The 20,115-nt window shown below is 44.0% G+C and overlaps 1 long non-coding RNA gene across 1 annotated transcript; it reads right to left on the bottom strand.

Annotated features, from left to right (window-relative positions):
- Nucleotides 1-42: 42 nt before the first annotated feature.
- Nucleotides 43-18,431, bottom strand: LOC139035081 (uncharacterized). Its single transcript, XR_011487597.1, has 2 exons — nt 18,305-18,431; nt 43-674 (listed from the first exon to the last, which is right to left on the bottom strand). It is a non-coding gene; the product is annotated as an uncharacterized lncRNA (long non-coding RNA).
- Nucleotides 18,432-20,115: the final 1,684 nt, after the last annotated feature.

The following is a 20,115-nucleotide window of genomic DNA, read 5'->3' as shown; positions in this document are numbered from 1 at the left end:
CAAAAGATGTGGTATTTTTCATGAATCAGAACAGATTCAAGATTTTTTTTTAATTTGTTTATTTTTAATTGAAGGATAATTGCTTTACAGAATTTTGTTGTTTTCTGTCAAACCTCAACATGAATCAGCCATAGGTATACATATATCACCTCCCTTTTGAAACTCCCTCCCATCTCCCTCCCCATCCCACCCCTCTAGGTTGATACAGGGCCCCTGTTTGAGTTTCCTGAGACCTACAGCAAATTCCCATAGGCTGTCTATTTTACACATGGTAATGGAAGTTTCCATGTTACTCTTTCCATACATCTCACCCTCTCGTCCCCTCTCCCCACATGCATAAGTCTGTTCTCTATGTCTGTTTCTCCATTGCTGCCTTGCAAATAAATTCTTCAGTACCATTTTTCTAGATTTCGTATATATGCATTAGTATATGATATTTACCTGGAGAAGGAAACAGCAAGCCACTCCAGTGCTTTTGCCCAGAAAATCCCATGGACGGAGGAGCTACAGTCCATGGGGTCGCAAAAAGTCAGACACGACTGAGCGACTTCACTTTCACTTCACTTCACGATATTTATCTTCCTCTTTCTGATTTACTTCACTCTGTATAATAGACTCAAGGTTCATGTCTTATAATAAGGTCAATTCCAGTCAGTCGAATCCACATTGCCTTTCTGAGTAAGAAAAAGACAGGGTTATGTGGAGTGCACTGGGAATTTTTCACAACCCAAGGTCATCTTATCTGCAGCCCATGGGAGCAGTGGACATCATGAGCCGCACATAAACAAAGCCAAGAGTTCGTGGGCTGGGTGATGTCAAAACTTCTTCCCAATCTAATGTGCAGACTCACTGACCACTGGGTTGCTGACCTCATGAATTTACTGAACTCCAGTGCCTTCAATGGAGGGGGGGCGGGGCCTTCATTTCCTTTCACACTAACGTCAACTTGACTACTGATGTTTCCAGGAAGAAGTATTCCTCTCAGGATTGTTAGAACTTCTTTTACCACCTTACAGTTCCTCCCACCAGCTCTGGCTCAGACTTCAAGGGCCACATAAGGCTCAACAGCTCTGCCCTTCCCACCCAAGCACTGCAGCCACCAAGCTGGTCCTGAGCATGTTCTTTCCCTATTCCTCCAGCTGGCTGAATTTCAGAAGTCTCTGGCCAACCTGCAGTTTGTCTACTTTCCTCTAAACATGTGCCACAGTCCTCTGGGTGCTAGACAAGGTACTCCAGATGGTCAGAATCCAGATTATCACCTTTCTTGTCTCAAAACTTCTACCTCTATTAATGCAATCTAGGCTTACATTAACTTTTCTATTTTTTTCTCTTTTTCATATATAGTGATTCTATATATGCTATTATGGAATATAATAATATTCTATATTATTAGGGAAAATAATAAAGGTAGTAATGCATGATCATTATACACAATGAGACCCCAACATCTAAGGGTAACAACTGTTAATATTCAGAAGTGATTCCTTCCAGACACTTCCATGTGTATATTTAAATAAAATCTGAATAAAGGTATAACCATAATTTTGTATTCTGCTTTTTTTTTAATTTACATTAAATCATAAGCCTTTTCTTCATGTTATCAAGCATCCTTCAGAAACCACTTAATGTCTTTATCATATGGCTTTATCACAAGACAGCACGTTAAATAGCAGAGACATCCCTTTGCTGACAAAGATCCATATAGTTAAAGCTATGGTTTTTCCAGTAGTCATGCATGGATGTGAAAGTTGGACCATAAAGAAGACTGAGCACTGAAGAATTAATATTTTTGAACTGTGGTGCTGGAGAGGATTCTTGAGAGTCCCTTTGACAGAAAGGAGCTCAAACCAGTCAATCCTAAAGGAAATCAACCCTTAATATTCATTGAAAGGACTGATGCTGAAGCTGAAGTTCCAATACTTTGGCCACCTGATGCAAAGAGCCAACTCATTTCCCTGATACTAGGAAAGATTTAAGGCAGGAGGAGAAAGGGGCAACAGAGGATGAGATGGTTGGGTGGCTTCACTGACTCAATGGGCATGAGTTTGAGCAAACTCCGGGAGATGGTGAAGGACGGGGAAGCCCAGCGTGCTGCAGCCCATGGAGTCGCAAAGTTGGACAACACTTAGCAACTGAACAACAAAAATTATCTACTTAACCATGTTGGATTTTTAGATTGTTTGCAACTAATTATCCTCTATTATATATTTGGGCTTCCCTGGTGGCTCAGCTGGTAAAAAATCTGCCTGCAATGTGGGAGACCTGGGTTCAATCCCTGGGTTGGGAAGATCCCCCGGAGAAGGGAAAGGCTACCCACTCCAGTATTCTGGCCTGGAGAATGTCATGGTATAGTCCATGGAGTCGCAAAGAGTCAGGCACGACTGAACAACCTTCAAAAATTCAAATAAATTGTACTGTGATGTGGATTGCTGTACGCTTTCCAAATTGTCTATTTCCTTAAAAGAAAGACATTCTAAGAAGTGAAATTACTGGGTCAAAAGGTATGACACTTAAACTTTTTAAAAGTTAGGGGCTTTTTTCTGATTGTGAAAGTAATTCATTGTGGATGATTCAGAAAAGCACAGCTAAATCATAAGACTTAAACCACCTCTGAGGGTGTAGAGAAAGTGGAGCTGAAAAGACTGAAAGTAGGTGCTCCTGGGTCCCCTCCTCCATTCTGAGCAGTGAGGTGCCCACCCTTCCCCTACCCTCTGGAGCTGAGTAGCGGGTGGGAGCGCCATAAAGAACATGGAGGAAAGAAACGGAAGTTACACGCTGAATGGCGAGACCCTCAGCCATCTCCCCACAGCTGGCTCCCAGAGGGCTGGTTGATAGATAAGACTCAAAGAAGAGGATCTGACCTAGACAGCCAGGCAGGGAAGGCTCCCTGAGGAGGTGAGCTTCAGCACCTGAAAGGTGAGGAGGAAGGCTCCAGGGAAGAGATGTGAAGAGCATCTCACAAGGAGGGAACAGCTGAAGAAGAGAGGGTATCCATATATTCATTCAGGACGGTTTTGGATGTAACACAAGCTTCTTTCTGGTAAAAATGTCGCATATGTTCAATAGTGTTGTATGAAAGTGTCCATTTCAAAACACTCACACTAGCACTATTAAAATTGTTGATTCCTTTGTTTATTAATTATGAATCAGGAAAAAATATATCATCTTTCAATGAATAAACCTTGATTAGTAGTGAGCCTAAAGATTTTAAGATATACATCTTTAACATGTGTTTCTTCTGTGGGTTTTTTTGTTTTTTGGGGGTTTCTTGCCCATTTTTCACTCAGGTTTTCTGCTTTGTGATCAATTTGTGTAACTTCCTTATAGAGAGAAAATTTCAACTCTTTATCTGGTCTATTTTTTATTTTAAAAACTTCTTGGGACTTTCCTGGTGGTACAGTGTTTAAGAATCTGCTCTTCCACTGCAGGTTCCCCTGCTTGGGGAAGTAAGATCCCACCCTCCACCGCGCAACTAAACCTGTGTCACAGCTACGGAGCCCACACAACTAGAGAAGGCCTGCCCATCACAATGCAGAGCCCACACACCGCAAGGAAGACCCAGTCTTCGTTCCCACCTCAACGAAGCCCAGTCAAAAAAAAATTCTCAGCGTGTTATTTTGTCCTTTAGTTTCTATTTAGCCAAATACATCAGTTTTTCTTTTTTATTATTAATTTTTTTATTGAAGGATAATTGCTTTACAGAATTTTGTTGTTTTCTGTCAAACCTCAACATGAATCAGCCATAGGTATACATATATCCCCTCCCTTCTGAAACTCCCTCCCATCTCCCACCCCCATCCCACCCCTCTAGGTTGATACAGAGCCCCTGTTTGAGTTTCCTGAGACATGCAGCAATTCCCATAGGCTATCTATTTTACACATGGTGATGTAAGTTTCCATATTACTCTTTCCTTACATCTCACCCTCTCCTCCCCTCTCCCCACGTCCATAAGTCTGTTCTCTATGTCTGTTTCTCCATTGCTGCCCTGCAAATAAATTTTTCAGTACCATTTTTCTAGATTCTGCATATATGCATTAGTATGCGGTATTTATCTTTCTCTTCCTGACTCACTTCACTCTGTACAATAGATTCTAATTTCATCCACCTCATTAGAACTGACTCAAATGCATTCCTTTTACAGCTGAGTAATATTCCTTGTGTATATGTACCACAACTTCTTTATCCATTCATCTGTCGATGGACATCTAGGTTGCTTCCATGTTATGACTATTGTAAATAGTGCTGCAATGAACAATGGGATACATGTGTCTCTATCAGTTTTGGCTTCCTCAAGGTATATGCCAAGGAGTGGGATTACTGGGTCATATGGTGGTTTTATTCCTGGTAAGGAAGGAATCTGATAAGGATTCCTGATAAGGAATCTCCATACCGTCTTCCATAGTGGCTGTATCAATTTACAGTCCCACCAACAATGTAACAGCATTCCCTTTTCTCCACACCCTCTCCAGCATTTACTGTTTGTAGACTTTTCGATGATGGCCATCCTGACCGGTGTGAGGTGATATCTCAATAGTTTTTTCTCTACAATAATCCTTACTACATAAATTTGTGATATCAGCTTGACCATATACTACATTTTTGTACATAAAATGGCCTGTTTCTGGACTACCTAAAATTCTGTTCCATCAACCTATCAAATTACATGATACTACCACCCTTTTCATTAGAGTAGCTTTGTAACTTACTTACAGTAACTTAGAGTTACTTACAGTAACTTAGAGTAGCTTTGTAACACCTTAATATCTGGTAACAGGAGGAGAAGGGGACGACAGAGGATGAGATGGTTGGATGGCATCACTGACTCAATGGACATGAGTTTGAGTAAACTCCGGGAGTTGGTGATGGACAGGGAGGCCTGGCGTGCTGCAATTCATGGGGTCGCAAAGAGTCGGACACGACTGAGCGACTGAGCTGAACTGAACTGAGTATCTGGTAGAATACATTCTACCAAAGAATTGATGCTTTTGAATTGTGGTGCTTCTTTCTTGAGAATCCCTTGGACTACAGAGAAATCAAACCAGTCAATTCTAAAGGAAATTAACCCTGAATATTCATTGAAAGGACTATTGCTAACGCTGAAGCCCCAGTACTTTGGCCACCTGATATGAAGAGTCGGCTCATTGGAAAAGACCCTGATAGTGGGAAAGACTGAATGTAAAAGGAGAAAGGATGAGGATAAGATGGTTAGACAGCATCACTGACTCAATGGACGTGAATCTGAGCAAACTCCAGGAGATAGTGGAGGACAGAGAAATCTGGCATGCTATAGTCCATGATGTCACAAACAGTCAGACATGACTAAGCAACTGAACAAAAAATTGTTCTTACTTTTCTTGAGAATCTTGGAAGCCAGGTATATATTCTCCAGGAAGATGTTTGAAAGAATATTCTGTGTGGAATCTGACAGATTCAAAAGAAAAGACTTATAGGAATGGGTACTAGGATTCCCCAAGGAACAGAGAGTTAGATGATCATACAATGAAGACCTCAGTCAGGAAGCCCCACTCATTCACCCAGAGCAACTTTTCAGTGACCCTCTCTCAAATATGAGCACACAGCCAAGGATGTCAGGCATTCAAGGGAAGCATCTTATATGAAAGAGTCTGAAACAAACAGAATAAAGTTTTCTAGAGGATACAGATTATGTATGGAGACTAAAACCTCTTTTAACTATCACTGCTTTCTTTAGAAAGATAAAAGTGCATTGCAGCCTTGAAAAAAAGAGACGATGTGCTAAAGAAGAAACATGCAGAGAGCAACAAAATCAAATTCTTGGAAAATAAAAAAAAACATAATTTGTTGTTTTTCAGTCATGTCCAACTCTTTGTAACCCCATGGACTGTAGCATACCGGGCTTCCCTGTCCTTCACCATCTCCCAGAGCTTGCTCAAATTCAAGTCCATTGAGTTGGTGATGCCATCTAAACTTCTCATTCTCTGTCATCCCCTTCTCCTCCTGCCTTCAATCTTTCCCAGCATCAGGGTCTTGTCCAGTGAGTTGGCTCTTCATAATACCTGTATCTTTATCTTTTACTCTATTTTCTGGGGTGGTTGCCTAGCTATCTTCTAAGATGTTTATTGAAGTTTTCAGTTCTACTACTATCATAATCACACTACTACCACTTCAATAAATATTTTGGAAGATAGCTAGGCAACCACTCCATAAAATAGAGTAAAAGACAAAGATATAGACATTACAAAAGTTTAGCTTTTTTTTTTTTTAAGTTAGAAGACCAACTAACGGGAGTTCTAAAAAGGGGAACAGGAAAAAAAGTGAAAGTAATCAGAGAAAAATCCTAGATTGAGAGGACTTTCGATCAGTAGTGCCCGGCTCAATGTACAATATAGGTCCTCTATATTGTCTGAATATTTTCAAAACACAGAAGACAAAGAGATGAGCCTACAAGTTTCCAGAGGAAGACAAAACAAAATCTCAAGAATCAGAAGGGCGTCACACTTTGCAACAATACCAGAGGCTACAATAGTAGAAAATGAATCGCAGCCTTCAAACTTCTGAGTCAAGTGATTTCCAGCGTGAAATTCTATACCCAGGACAATGACCAACAAAACCAGACTATATGCTCTGTGACTGCTTTAACAGCAGATTCCCTGAAGGCTTGAACACACTTGCTATGAAGCCAGCTGGACTCAATGCCCTCTTTATGTCCTCCTTCAAAATTTTTTTCACCATCACTCAGCGACCATTTGCCTATTCAAAATTTTCTTCTTCATGAATCTATCTTAGCAATTTATGTTTTGCCACAAAAATCACCTGTTTAATTGTTTGAGCAATCTTTTGCCATCAGACCATATATTCTCACGTTACTTACACTTCAACTAAAAGCCTTAGTAAAATTGTTCCTAGGCTTCTTTGTGTGCCGTATAGAGAGAGACGTTTCATAATTAGGGTCATGCTAGTTTGGCAAAATATAATTGGAAAGCTTTCCAGCTAAAGCCCTCAAGTGTTTTACATGTGGGCTGCCACTAAGCTATTACTAAGCCTGAGCTCCTGTAATTGTGAATCTGAGAATTAAAACTGACACATCTGACATCTGCACCAGCGAAATGCCATCATGTCCACTTCAGTCCATTGCTCCAACTGACAAGAACCGTCCTCGTAAATCTGGATTCTGTCATCTGGAGCATTAGCCACTTCTAGCTTCCATAAATTGGATTTATTTTTTATCTGTCAAATCTGAGAGTTTAATGCAATTAAGTAGCCTTTCCTGGTGGAGACTGTTTATTCCAGGATCTGTATGTTTGGTGTCTTTGTTAAGTGGAAAATGTTGTTTCTAAAAGGCATATCCTAGGACTTCCCTGGGAGCCCAGTGGCTAAGACTCCACACTCCCAACGCAGGGGGGGCAGGTTGCCTCCCTCATCAGAGAACTATTAATAAATCCCACATGCTGCAGCTGAAGATCCCTCATGTGGCAACTAAGACCCAGCACACCCAAATAAATAAATACTTTTAAAAATAAAAGTAAATGTATAAAAGGCATAGCCTTTGCTCGCCCCCTCCAAAGGTAGGGAGGCAGCTGAGCAAAGTATCAGGTGAACCTGAGCGTGTGGGGGGCCTGAGTACCCAGGCCAGGTCCGGGGCTCACTGAACAGCGGTCAGTCCAGCTTGGCTGTGACCCAGAGGAGCTCTGAAACCAGAAACAGAAACTCAGTGTAGGGAGGGTGAGTTCCCACAAGGGGGAATGAGGGGCAGACACAGGAGACCAAGCCCAGCACAAGGCCAAAAGCGTGAGATGTGTTAGGTTAGGGCCACAGGTGCACAAGCCAAGTTTTAGCCATGGGAAGACCCATTCTCAGCCTTACGGTAGTTGGTCCCTGCAGAGAACAGAACTCAGTAAGGCAGCGAGCCCAGGATGGCTTCCCAAGATTGGCTCTAGAGAGGCCTCCAGACAGACTGAAGCGATGACAGCAGAGTGTGGTCAGAGCCAGACGTACCTAGAGTAGACACAATGAGGGACAACCAAGACCAAGAACTCCACCAACCCAACAGAGGCATTAACGGGAGTTTTGACATTATTTCCAAATGAGGTTAAACACACAACTGGGTTTTAACAAATGTGTTAAAAAGCATTAAATACTAACATATTTCAAACATTACACAATTTTTGTAACTCTCTATATACAATTCTTTGCCAAAGAACACACAGAAGAACTATACAAAAAAGATCTTCATGATCCAGATAACCATGATTGTGTGATCACTCACCTAGAGCCAGACATCCTGGAATGTGAAGTCAAGTGGGCCTTAGGAAGCATCAGTACAAACAAAGCTAGTGGAGGTGATGGAGTTCCAGTTGAGCTATTTCAAATCCCAAAAGATGATGTGGTTAAAGTGCTGCACTCAATACACCAGCAAATTTGGAAAACTCAGCAGTGGCCACAGGACTGGAAAAGATCAGTTTTCATTCCAATCCCAAATAAAGGCAATGCCAAAGAATGTTCAAACTAGCTCACAATTGCACTCATCTCACAGGCTAGCAAAGTAATTCTCACAGTTCTCCAAGTGAGGCTTCAATAATACATGAACTGCAAACTTCCAGATGTTCAAGATGGTTTTAGAAAAGGCAGAGGAACCAGAGATCAAATTGCCAACATCCGTTGGATCATCAAAAAAGCAAGAGAATACCAGAAAAACAACTACTCCTGCTTTATTGATTATGTCAAAGCCTTTGACTACATAGATCACCACAAACTGAGGAAAATTCTTCAAGAGATGAGAATACCAGATCACCTGACCTGCTTCCTGAGAAATCTATATGCAGGTCAAGAAGCAACAGTTAGAACTGGACATGGAACAACAGACTGGTTCCAAATTGGGAAAGGAGTACATCAAGGCTGCATATTGTCACCCTGCTTATTTAACTTATATGCAGAGTACATCATGCAAAATGCTGGGCTGGATGAAGCACAAGCTGGAATCAAGTTTGCTGGGAGAAATAAATATCAATAGCCTCAGATACATAGATGATACCACCCTTACAGCAGAAAGTGAAGAACTAAAGAGCTTCTTGATGAAAGTGAAAGAAGAGAGTGAAAAAGCTGGCGTAAAACTCAACTTTCTAAAAACTAAGATCAGGCATCTGGTCCTATCACTTCATGGTAAATAGATGGGGAAACAATGGAAACAGTGACAGACTATTTTCTTGGGGTCCAAAATCACTGCAGATGGTGACTGCAGCCATGAAATTAAAAGATGCTTGCTCCTTGGAAGAAAAGCTACAACTCGCCTAGAGAGCATATTAAAAAAGAGACATTACCTTGCTGACAAAGGTCCGTCTAGTCAAGGCTATGGTTTTTCCAAGAGTCATGTGAGAGTTGGACTATAAAGAAAGCTGAGCACTGAAAAATTGATGCTTTTGAACTGTGGTGTTGGTAAAGACTCATGAGTCCCTTGGATTGTAAGGAGATCCAACCAGTCCATCCTAAAGGAAATCAATCCTGAATATTCACTGGAAGGACTCATGCTGAAGCTGAAACTCCAATACTTTACCCACCTGATGTGGAGAACTGACTCATTGAAAAAGACCCTGATGCTGAGAAAGATTGAAGGCGGGAAGAGAAGGTGATGACAGAGGACGAGATGGCTGGATGGCATCGCCGACTCTATGGACATGAGTTTGAGCAAGCTCCAGGAGACAGTGAGAGACAGGGAAGCCCTGGCGTGCTACAGTCCATGGGGTTTCAAAAAGTCTGACATGACTGAGCGGGTGAACTGAACTGAACTGATCCTCAGGGGAAACTATTTAACCAGAGCTTAAGCTACTCTGGGCTTCCTAGGTGGCGCTAGTGGTAAAGATCCCGCCTGCCAGTGCAGGGGACATAAGAGAAGATCCCCTGGAGGAGGGCATGGCAACCCACTCCAGGATTCTTGCCTGGAGAATCCCATGGACAGAGGAGCCTGGCGGGCTACAGCCCCTTGGGTCACACAGAGTTGGACACAGCTGAAGCGACACAGTACCCACATTACTGGAGTTTTATCAGAGCCTAACTGACCTGTGAGGGAAGGAAAATATCCAGCTCCAATCCCCTATTGCCAACTCGTCTCACCAAAGGGAAGCAGGGAGGAAATACATGAGAAGAACTTGGGAGGCTCACAGTCCAGAACCTCATTAAAAGACTGAGATAATCATAGCACTACAGAACACTTCCCTTGTCCCCACACCTCCCCACCACATTACTAAAGTCCTATTTACATCAGTTCCCTTTACCTAATACTTCATGGCCAGCTAGCAAGAAAAAATTATGAGACAAACTAAAAGGCAAAAACAGTTTGAGGAGTCAGAGCAAACATCAGAACCAGATACAGATATGATAGGGATGTTGAATTTACCAGCTTGGGAGTTTAAAATAACTATGATTAATATGATAAGGGCTCTAGTGAATAAAAGAGATAGGATGCAAGAACAGATGGTCAATGAAAACAGAGAGACAGAAATGCTAAGAAAGAATCAAAAACAACTATTGGAGATTTTTAAAAAAAAACATTATAATAGAATTAAAGAATGCCTTTGAGGAGTTTATAAGTAGAATACACAAAGCTGAGGAAAGAATCTCTGAGCTGAAAAATAACACAATAGAAAATTTCAAAACTGAAAAGCAAAACAAAAACAAAAAAGCCAGAAACCAACAACAGAATAGAGTATCCAAGAACTATGGGATAACTATGAAAAGTATAATATATACATAATGGGACTACAAGAAGAAAAAAAGATAAAAGAACAGAAGAAATATTGGAAGCAATAATGACTCAGAATCTCCCCAAAATTAATGTCTGACACCAAACCACAGACCAAAGAAGCTCAGGGAACAATAAGCAGGATAAATGTCAAAAATACTAAAATTAGGCAAGTGTGGCATCACTGACTCAATGGACATGAGTTTGAGCAAACTCCAGGAGATGGTGAAGGACAGGGAAGCCTGGTGTGCTGCAATCTGTGGGGTTGCAAAGAGTCAGACATGACTTAGTGACTGAACAACAAGGCAAGTGTGTGTTAGGCACTCAGTCGTGTCTAACTCTTTGCGACCCCCATGGACTATCGCCCACCAGGTTCCTCTATTCCTGGGATTTCCCAGGCAAGGATGCTGGTGTGGGTTGCCATTCCCTTCTCAAGAGTATCTTCCCAACCCAGGGATTGAACCCAAGTCTCCTGCATTGCAAGCAGATTCTTTACCATATGAACCTCCAGGGAAAATATCATATTCAAATTGCAGAAAATCAAAAATGAAGAAAAAAAATCCTGAAAGAATTCAGAAGGGAAAAACACCTTACCTGTAGGAGGAGCAAAGATAAGAATTATATCTACCTCTCCTCAGAAACTATGCAAGCAAGAAGAAAGTAAAGTGAAATAAACTCAGAATAGAGGGTAAATACCTCAACTTGACAAAGAATATCTACAAAAAACCTACAGTAAACATACCTAATGGTGAGAAATTAGAAACTTCCCCACTCAGATTAGGAATAAGGCAAAGATGTCTCCTTTCTCCACTCCTTCTCAATGTCACAATCAAAGGAGTCAAAAAGCTATGTCTACGTACACACTACTGCAAATGGATAACCAACGAGGACCTTCTATAGAGCATGTGGAACTGCTCACTGCCATGTGGCAGCCGGGATGGGAGAGAGGTTTAACATTGTTAACCGGCTCTGTCCCGGTATAAAATAAAGAGTGTACATGCACGTAGAGGAAAAAACTATTAAAAAAAAAACTTATGTCCACAAAATGAAAAACAAAGAAACCTTATACCCACACAAAAAGTTGCACATAGATGTTTACAGAAGCTTTATTAAAAATTTCCAAAACTTGGAGACAGCTAAGATCGCCTTCAGTAGGTGAGGGGATAAACCGTGGTACATTCAGACAATGGAATACTATACAGCACTAACAAGAAATGAGCTATTAAGCCAATGAAAGACATGAAGGAAACTTAAATGCTTACTACCTAGTAAAAGAAGTTAAAAAGCTTACATACTGTATGATTCCAACTATAGGACATTCTGGCAAAGGTGAAATTATGGCGACAGTGAAAAAAAATCAGTGGTTGCCAAGGGTTAGAGAGGAGAGAGGGATAAATAAGCATACTGATGATTTTAGGACAATGAAACTATTCTGTGTGATACTGTAATAGCGGATACATATCCTTATACAGTTGTCAAAACCCACAGAATATACAGCAGGAAGAGTGAATCCTAATGTAAACCATAGACTTTGGGTGATGATCAGTGTAGGTTCATTAAATACAACAAACGTATCACTCTGGTTCTGGATGTTGATAGTGGGAGAGACTGGAGGTGGGGAGGGGAAAAGGAAGGCAGTATATGGGAACTATGCATTTTCTATTCAATTTTGCTGTAAACCTAAAACTTCTGTAAAAATGATTTGTATTTTCTTAAGGAAAAATGGAAAAATATACCACCCAAATACTAACAGTTGAATGGATATATATATCAGACAAGATATACTTTAGAACAAAGAATACTACCAGGGGTAGGAGAGCATCTCATAATGTAAAGGCACCAATTCAAGGGACTTCCCTGGTGGCCCAGTGTAAGACATCACACTTCCATTGCAGGGGGTGTGGGTTCAATCCCTTGTTGGGGAACTAAGATCCCACATGCCACACAGTGTAGCCAAAAAAAAAAAAAAAACCCCAAATTCAAGAAGATACATCCATCTTAAATGGGTGTGAATGCACTTAATGACAGTCTCAAAATGCAATATTCCTAAAAAAAGAACTAGGTTAGAGGATATATACTATCTGTTTTAAGGACTTACTATGATTAAAAAGGTGTGGTATTAGTATAGCAATAAATAATAGATCAACAGAACTGAATAGAAAATTCAGAAATAGATCTACACATACGTTTTCAGTTGCTTTTTGACAAAGATGTAAGATAAGTAAGTGAGGAAAGGATGGTTTCTTCATCAAAAGGTCCTGGAACAATTGGATATTGAAGGGGAAAAGGAACCTGAGCTCTTACCTCACACCATACATAAAAATTAACCCCAAGTAAGTAAAAAACCTAAACACGAGAGCTAATGAGAAAAACTTCCAGAAGCGAAAAGAAGATAAATTCTCGGGTTGAGTAAAGATTTGTTAGAACACTAAAGTACAAACCATGCAAGAAAAAATTGATAAATGGGATTTCATCAAAAGTGATCATTGATATACATGAAAAGATAATGTAAGTAAATAAGGAAATACATGTTAAAACCATAATGAAATACCATAACAAAATCCACTTGGAAGGATAAAAGACTGATCATACCAGCGACATGGATGAATTGTAAAAACAAGCTGAGTAAAAAACACAAAAGACACTGAGTTATATAATTCCATTTACGAAATTCTGGAAAAGACAAAACTTCAGTGAGAGAAAGCAGATTGATGGTTGCCAGCTTCCTGAGCTATAAGTAGAGCACAATCTCTATTAGAACCTACCTCATAGGGTTGTTGCAAGGATTAAGTAAGAATTAAATGAGAAAATCTCTATAGGGAACTTAGCACAGACCCTGCACATGGAAAGAATTCAGTGATGGTTGTGAAGTTGAAAGTCGCTCAGTCATGTCCAACTCTTTGTGACCCCACGGACTGTAACCTGCCAGGCTTCTCTGTCCATGGACTTCTCCAGGCAAGAATACTGGAGTGGGTGGCCATTTCCTTCTCCAGCTATTCCCTTTTCCAGGGGATCTTCCCAACCCAGGGGTCAAACCCAGGTCTCCCACATTGCAGGTGGATTCTTTACCAGCTGAGCCACCAGGGAAGCCCTAGTGATTGTTAGTTACACATATTTTTCAAAGCACTGATATTTTTGTGGCAGAGCCCGCTAGGATTCACCCATATCATGTTGTCAACTTCTTCCTGGACACACTGCTACACTCCATTTCTAGCCTCTTTGCATTTGGGTAGGACCACACAACTAGTTCTCACCCATATGTAGATGAAACGTGTATAATGTAACGTAGATGAAAGTGATATGAGTTACCTGTGAGCATGGCAGTTAGGAGTGAGTTGCCTTCCCCATGACTTCTCTGTTTGCTGGAGGATAGAGAGGGTCCAATGGAGGACTCAGACCCTAGAAGAGAATGAAACTGCAACACGGAGGAAGCCTAGGTCCCTGAACGGCAGCATGAAGTAGCTCCCTCCTTCCCGCACTGGACTATGCAATAAGCAACAAATGGACTTCACCTGTATTAAGCCGTAGACAGTTGTGAGAGTGTGTGTGTGTGTGTGTGTGTGTGTGTGTGTGTGTGCTCAGTTGCTTGGTCACGTCTGACTCTTTGTGACCCCATCGACTGTAGCCCACCAGGCTCCTCCGTCCATCTTGCTGAGATTATCCCAGCAAGAACCCTGAAGTGGATTGCCATTTCCTCTTTCAGGGAATCTTCCCGACTCAGGGATCGAACCCAGGTCTCCTGCATTACCAGGAGGGTTCTTTACCACTAAGCCACCTGGGAAGCCCCATGGAGAGATGGGTGAGTTCTTGTTGCTGGTGTTATTGCTATAGCATTAGTCTGCCTGACTAATCAAATATATGTATACCCATTCTCATCCTTCCTACTCTGAACACAACTCCCCAAAAGCCCTCAGCTTTCTATTCTTCAGTTTCCATCCCTTGCTCTATGCTCAACCTCCATCTTTATTTTTTCTCATAGTCCTTAGACCAAAGTCATTGAAAGACCAAATCCCACCAACAATTCAAGGTTCTACGTAGTATATCTTTATCTATAGGCAGTAAGGCACAATAGAATGAACATAACTTGGCATTTCTAAGACTTAGATCCAAATCTCTCTATAAATTACCAGCATTGTGACCTTGGTTGTGTGACTCTTTCTCTCTGAGACTCAGAGTCTCCATCTGTAAAGTGGGGATACCAGTGTCTCCTTCAAATGATTGTTGTGAAGGTTAAACTAGGTAACAGATGGTAGGACCTATATAGCCTGATCCATGTGAGTCCTGCAAATGAACCCAAAACTACTTGCCTCGTCCCCAAGGGCTACCAAGGCTGGCCAGGCTCCCAGGAGCCAGCCTACCATGCAGAGGTCTGTGAATAGGTGGGGAGAGGTACTCCTGGCCCCAGCGCAGGATAGCATCTGCTCAACCCCCTTCCTGAACCCAAGGAAACAGGACTATAGCCCTCTTACTGCTAATACTGCGGCGACCTCCTTTAAATCACACACTGACAATAACACCAGCAGCACCCGTCACGTACTAATGCTGGTTACAATCTACGGGATTTATTGTGGTGTGTATTCCCCAGAAGAAAAATAAGATGCTAGAAGCACATTTCATTTTCACAGCAAGCCTAGGAGGTACTTATTCTACAGATGAAGAAAGCAAGGTTCAGAGAGATTTTAAGTAACCTGCTGAAAGTTACATAGCCATTAGGTAGCAAAGCTAGAAATTGACCTGTGCATACGTTCAATCTTCCATCGATTTATTCAACAAATCATTTCTGCCCTCTGCTCTGTGCCAGGCCCTAGGCTGGGCCTGAAGACACAAAGACGCAAGGAGACCAAGCCCTTGAGGTTCTCACAGACAGAGACCCCTGACTCATTAGCTACCATCCCAAGCAGAATGGAGCCTGTGCAGTGCTGCTCCGGCTCTGGTCCCTTCCTCCCGTTCTGCTACCTCCCAGAGCTGCAGGGCCCCAGCAACAGCCCAGAGACATTTCCTGAGGCCACTATTTTCCTTGGCTCCATGGTGGGAGACGATGTGCCCAGCAAGGTGGAAAACAAGATGGGGGAGGGGGCGCAGACCTTGCAGCACCCTGTCCCCGTCGCTGGTGGGAGCCTGGAACAGACGGGGCTGCCCTGGTCACAGCCTCCAGCCCCTCCAGGCCATTGTTCCCATGTTGTGACAGGGGGTTCAGCTGGAGCCTGCAGGCCGGGGGCTTCCTCCCCAGCCCGCCAGCCGGCCTGCTAGGACAGCTGGAGGAAACAGGCGCGGGGGAGCCAGCTCTCCACTCCAATAACAACAGGCTGCCTGCCCACTGGCGGCCTTGCTGGGGGCCCGGCTTGGAGCCAGAGAGGCCACCCCACTCCACCCCGCCACTGGCAAAACATGTTTTCTTGTTTTCCAAGGGGGAGCAGGAGGCTCGTACCCATCCTGAGTCAACACAGGAACTGATAAGCACAGACAGGCCTGGCTGCCAGGGTGCCAGCTGGGGCGGTGGAGACAAGAGTAGAGCCAGGGCCAGGCCTACCTGGGAGGCCATTCCGGCCAATAGGCCAGGTTCAGAGTCAGAAGGGGAAAGCAAGGCCCTGGATGCTCCAGGGATAGAGCTCCCAACCTCAAATCTGCCTTTACTGAAAAGAGAAACCTCAGGGGTTGCCAGGCTACAGCACCATCACTGACCTCAGACACAGAGCACACTGACTTTGGGGTTACAAGTGTCCATCCACCTGGCTGCTTCTCGGCCAGCCTCGATGCCAGGCCTATTACCAGCATCACCATTTTCAGTCCTTGGAGAACATGAAAAGTGAGGACTACTGCCCATCACCTTTCTCAGATAAGGAGACAGGTTCAGGGGGGCAAAGTGACACACCCAAGGCCACATGGTGACTGGTGCCCGTTGAGGATCTGAATCTACACTTGCCAGACCAGAAAGTTCATGTCCTTCTGATCACACTCTAGACAGTCCTACAGCCCTTTGTATTCACAGGGGCTTTAGCTCATGAAACACTCAGCAAGTTTACTGTATTACTTTCTTAGCGCTGCAGTGGGAGCCACTATCAACCTGCCATTTTTATCAGGAAGCTATTAGTGTCTTAGTTTCTATATCCCCCAAAGCAGATCCTGCAGTAAGGGTTTGAATGCAAAGTCGTTTATTCTGGAGTTGATCCCAGGAAGCTCCTACAAGGCAGGGAAGAAGGAAACGAACTCAGGGTGACTCAAGAAGCTGGGACTGCTATGGGCAGTCGGGGCTCAGTCCTATTGGAGACTCTGGGACACACACAGGATAGAATCATGCCCAGAGATGCAAGGAAGCTGCAGTATTTACCCACCACTCCCACCCAGCTCTGGCTAAGAGCTAAGGTGCTACTCCTGACGCCTTAGCTCTCCAAGCCTTCAGACCGCCCGTGAGGGTGCTGAGCATGGTCCTGCAACCAGAGAAAGTCCTCAGGCAGAGAAACACAAGCTGACATAACAGTATGTACCGGAAAAGTCAGGGCCCAGAGGACGTGAGTGGGGTGGGCACAGACAGCCACTGTGACAGTTAGTAAAACAGGGAGCATCACTCTCATTTTGTAGACATAACCCCTTGTCCCCTTAGGCTAAACCATCCCCATACGCTATGCATACTAGAGTTGTGGTCCCATAGGCCCCTCATCAGCTTTAAGTAAAGAGCCTGATCTCTCATCAAGGGTCACAGCCCCTGCATCCAACCCAAAGGGTTTGCACCCCATCAAGAGATTTCGAGTCCCACCATCCTCAACAATTCTGACCCTGCCCAGAGAGAGCCTAGGTCCTTTGATTCCTCCCACTGCCACCTCTGCCTTCCATCTCCACCCACAACTTCCCCCTCCAAAATGTTGGGGTTGTATTTCTTCTCTTTGGGGGGAGATGATCTTAATATTACTGTCCAGGAGCCATATAATCAGTCCCCCAATATCCCTCACCATTTCTCCCACGATTCCCAGGCTCTTGTTCAAAGAAGACCCATGGTAGGCTGCTCACTCGATGCCAGAGTGCCCAATGCAGACACACAAATGAGGCTGCAGCCAGCGTTCTGCTGCACAGATGAGGGAAAGCTCTGAAAATCATGGGGTTTCTCCACCTTGAGAGATGGGATATTGCCTGCCATATCATTAAACAAAGGATGTCCCAGTCATCAGCGACTGCAGCCCTCCAACAGGAGCTGGTGAGCCCTGAGGAACCTCAGGAAGGAGAAGAATCCCTGACTTATAATAGCCATCAGACTGCAGCCACTCCCCACGGTAAACCCTGAGGAAACTCAAGATATGAAAATACAGGATACTGGTCCCAGACAGCTGAGGTGCCTATCAGAAAAATGATTTCCATGAGTCCAGACTCTTGCACCTTCCCTTACATAGAAAAGCACTAGATTCCTCAAGATATCTGGTTTTAATTAATATATTTAGATGATCAGACTATCTGCCCTCTGTCACAAAACTCCTATATATCCTGACTTCCCCCTTTGCCTCCTCAGAAAAGTTCTCTCAGAATTATTTGAGGTGATGCTCCTGGGCTTGAAGTCGTAAAAATTTCTGACAAATAAAACATAACTCCCAGGGACTTACCTGGCGGTCCAGTGGTTAGAAATCTGCCTTGCAATGCTGGAGATGTGGGTTCCAGCCCTGGTTGGGGAACTAGGATCCCGTGCACCAGGGGGCCACTAAGCCCGTATGTCACAATGAAGACCCAGGGCAGCCTAAATAAATAAAATAAACAAAATTTAAAACATAACTCTCAACTTCTACAATGTGCATATATTTTCAAGTCAACAAACTTTAACTCAGGACACTCCCTCCTGATTCCAAGTCTTTGGAAAATACAGGGTGAGCATCCTGTCACTTGAGGTCTGTAACAGATGCTCGAAAGCAGTGCTCTGTCTGCTTTGGTCCCACCATTGGTCCCTACATAGGGGTACACCAAGGTGGGGGGTCTTCCCTGGTGGATCATCTGGTAAAGAATCCACCTGCAATGTGGGGGACCTGGGTTCAATTCCTGGGTTGGGGAGATCCCCTGGAGAAGGGAATGGCTACCCATTCCAGTATTCTGGCCTGGAGAATTTCATGGACTGTATAGTCCATGGGGTCGCAAGGAGTCCAACACGACTGAGCGACTTTCACTTTTCAAGGCGGGCAGTGGGGGAGGGAGTGGTCCACCCCACATGTGGGCAATAAAGGGGGGCAATGTCTGTAGCAAATTTTAAAATAATAAAACTGGCTAGAACTCAGCCTGCTTTTCATTTTTGCCACACAGTGGCAATTCTAGAGAATGGTATTGATGGAATAGCACCCCACCACACCAAGGAGGACTGCTCCCACCACCCCCTAAGGCATCAGTGCTCAGTGCCACTCCCCGCCCTGTCTGTGACTGTGACAGACATTACGAACCAGTCAGGCCTCTCCTTTCCAGTAAAGTGAGGTGCCACCTCAAAACCCCTCCTCCACCCTGTACAATCCTTTTCTGACCTGGCATCAATCTGATCCCTGGCACTAGGCTCACTGGCCCAGGCCCTGTCCAAGACGTGTTCTCTGGCTAGGGATCTAGCCTGAACCACAATCGCTCACACTTGACCCAACTCCCACCCCCTCTCTGATTTCACAGTCCTCACTCAGCTTCCATTATTGTCCGCTGCTCTGTATTTGCTCTGCTCTTGTCCAACTGCACACCTGCTTCCTCCCCCACGGCACCCAGGGTCCTGGCCTGAGAATTCATACCAAAAATGCTTGGCCTCCAGCCAGTCTACCTCTGGGCAGTGATCTCCTGATGCTCACACTGCACAGACCCACAGGGAGCACTAGAAGGTGACGTCTTCACCCTGCATTGCGTCATCCACTTGCCCTCTGAAAAATCCCCTTAAGGGAGGTCTGGATTTGATGGTTGATCACGATCCAAAGTTACACGGTAGCTGTGCTTAGGTTTAGGGTCTGTCTCCCTCCACTGGAAAATAAGTTCCAAAAGGACATCTTACTCCCTGCTGCATCCACTACCAAGAGCAGTGCCTGGGACACGGGAGGCATTCAGAAGCGAGCAGCTGAGAGTCAGGTGAGTTTTCCTCAGCCCACATTTTAGACCCCCCTGGGGCAGCCTCTACGTCCGAGGCCCTTGGGCTCCTCTGCCCCTCTCACCCACCCCACAGCCCCGCTGCGCCCTCCAGCCTCCTGCCCCTACTCTCACCACCCCTCTCGTTCCCTGAGATCTGCATCTGTCCCAAGCATCTGCTCAACCTCCCAGCAGCCCACGGGATCAAAACTCAGGAGGTAGGAGAGCAGTGTCTGAGCGCCAGGACCCTGGAATCAGACAGTCTTGAGTCTTAACCTTTCCAAAGCCTAGTGTCATTTCATCAACAAAACAGCAAAAGTAGTAATACCCATCTCAAAGG

This window comes from Odocoileus virginianus, chromosome 5, assembly GCF_023699985.2.
Source record: "Odocoileus virginianus isolate 20LAN1187 ecotype Illinois chromosome 5, Ovbor_1.2, whole genome shotgun sequence".
Classification (NCBI taxonomy): Eukaryota; Metazoa; Chordata; class Mammalia; order Artiodactyla; family Cervidae; genus Odocoileus; species Odocoileus virginianus.
The sequence above is the reverse complement of the archived record's forward strand: the minus strand, read 5'-3'. Positions and strand labels throughout refer to the sequence as shown.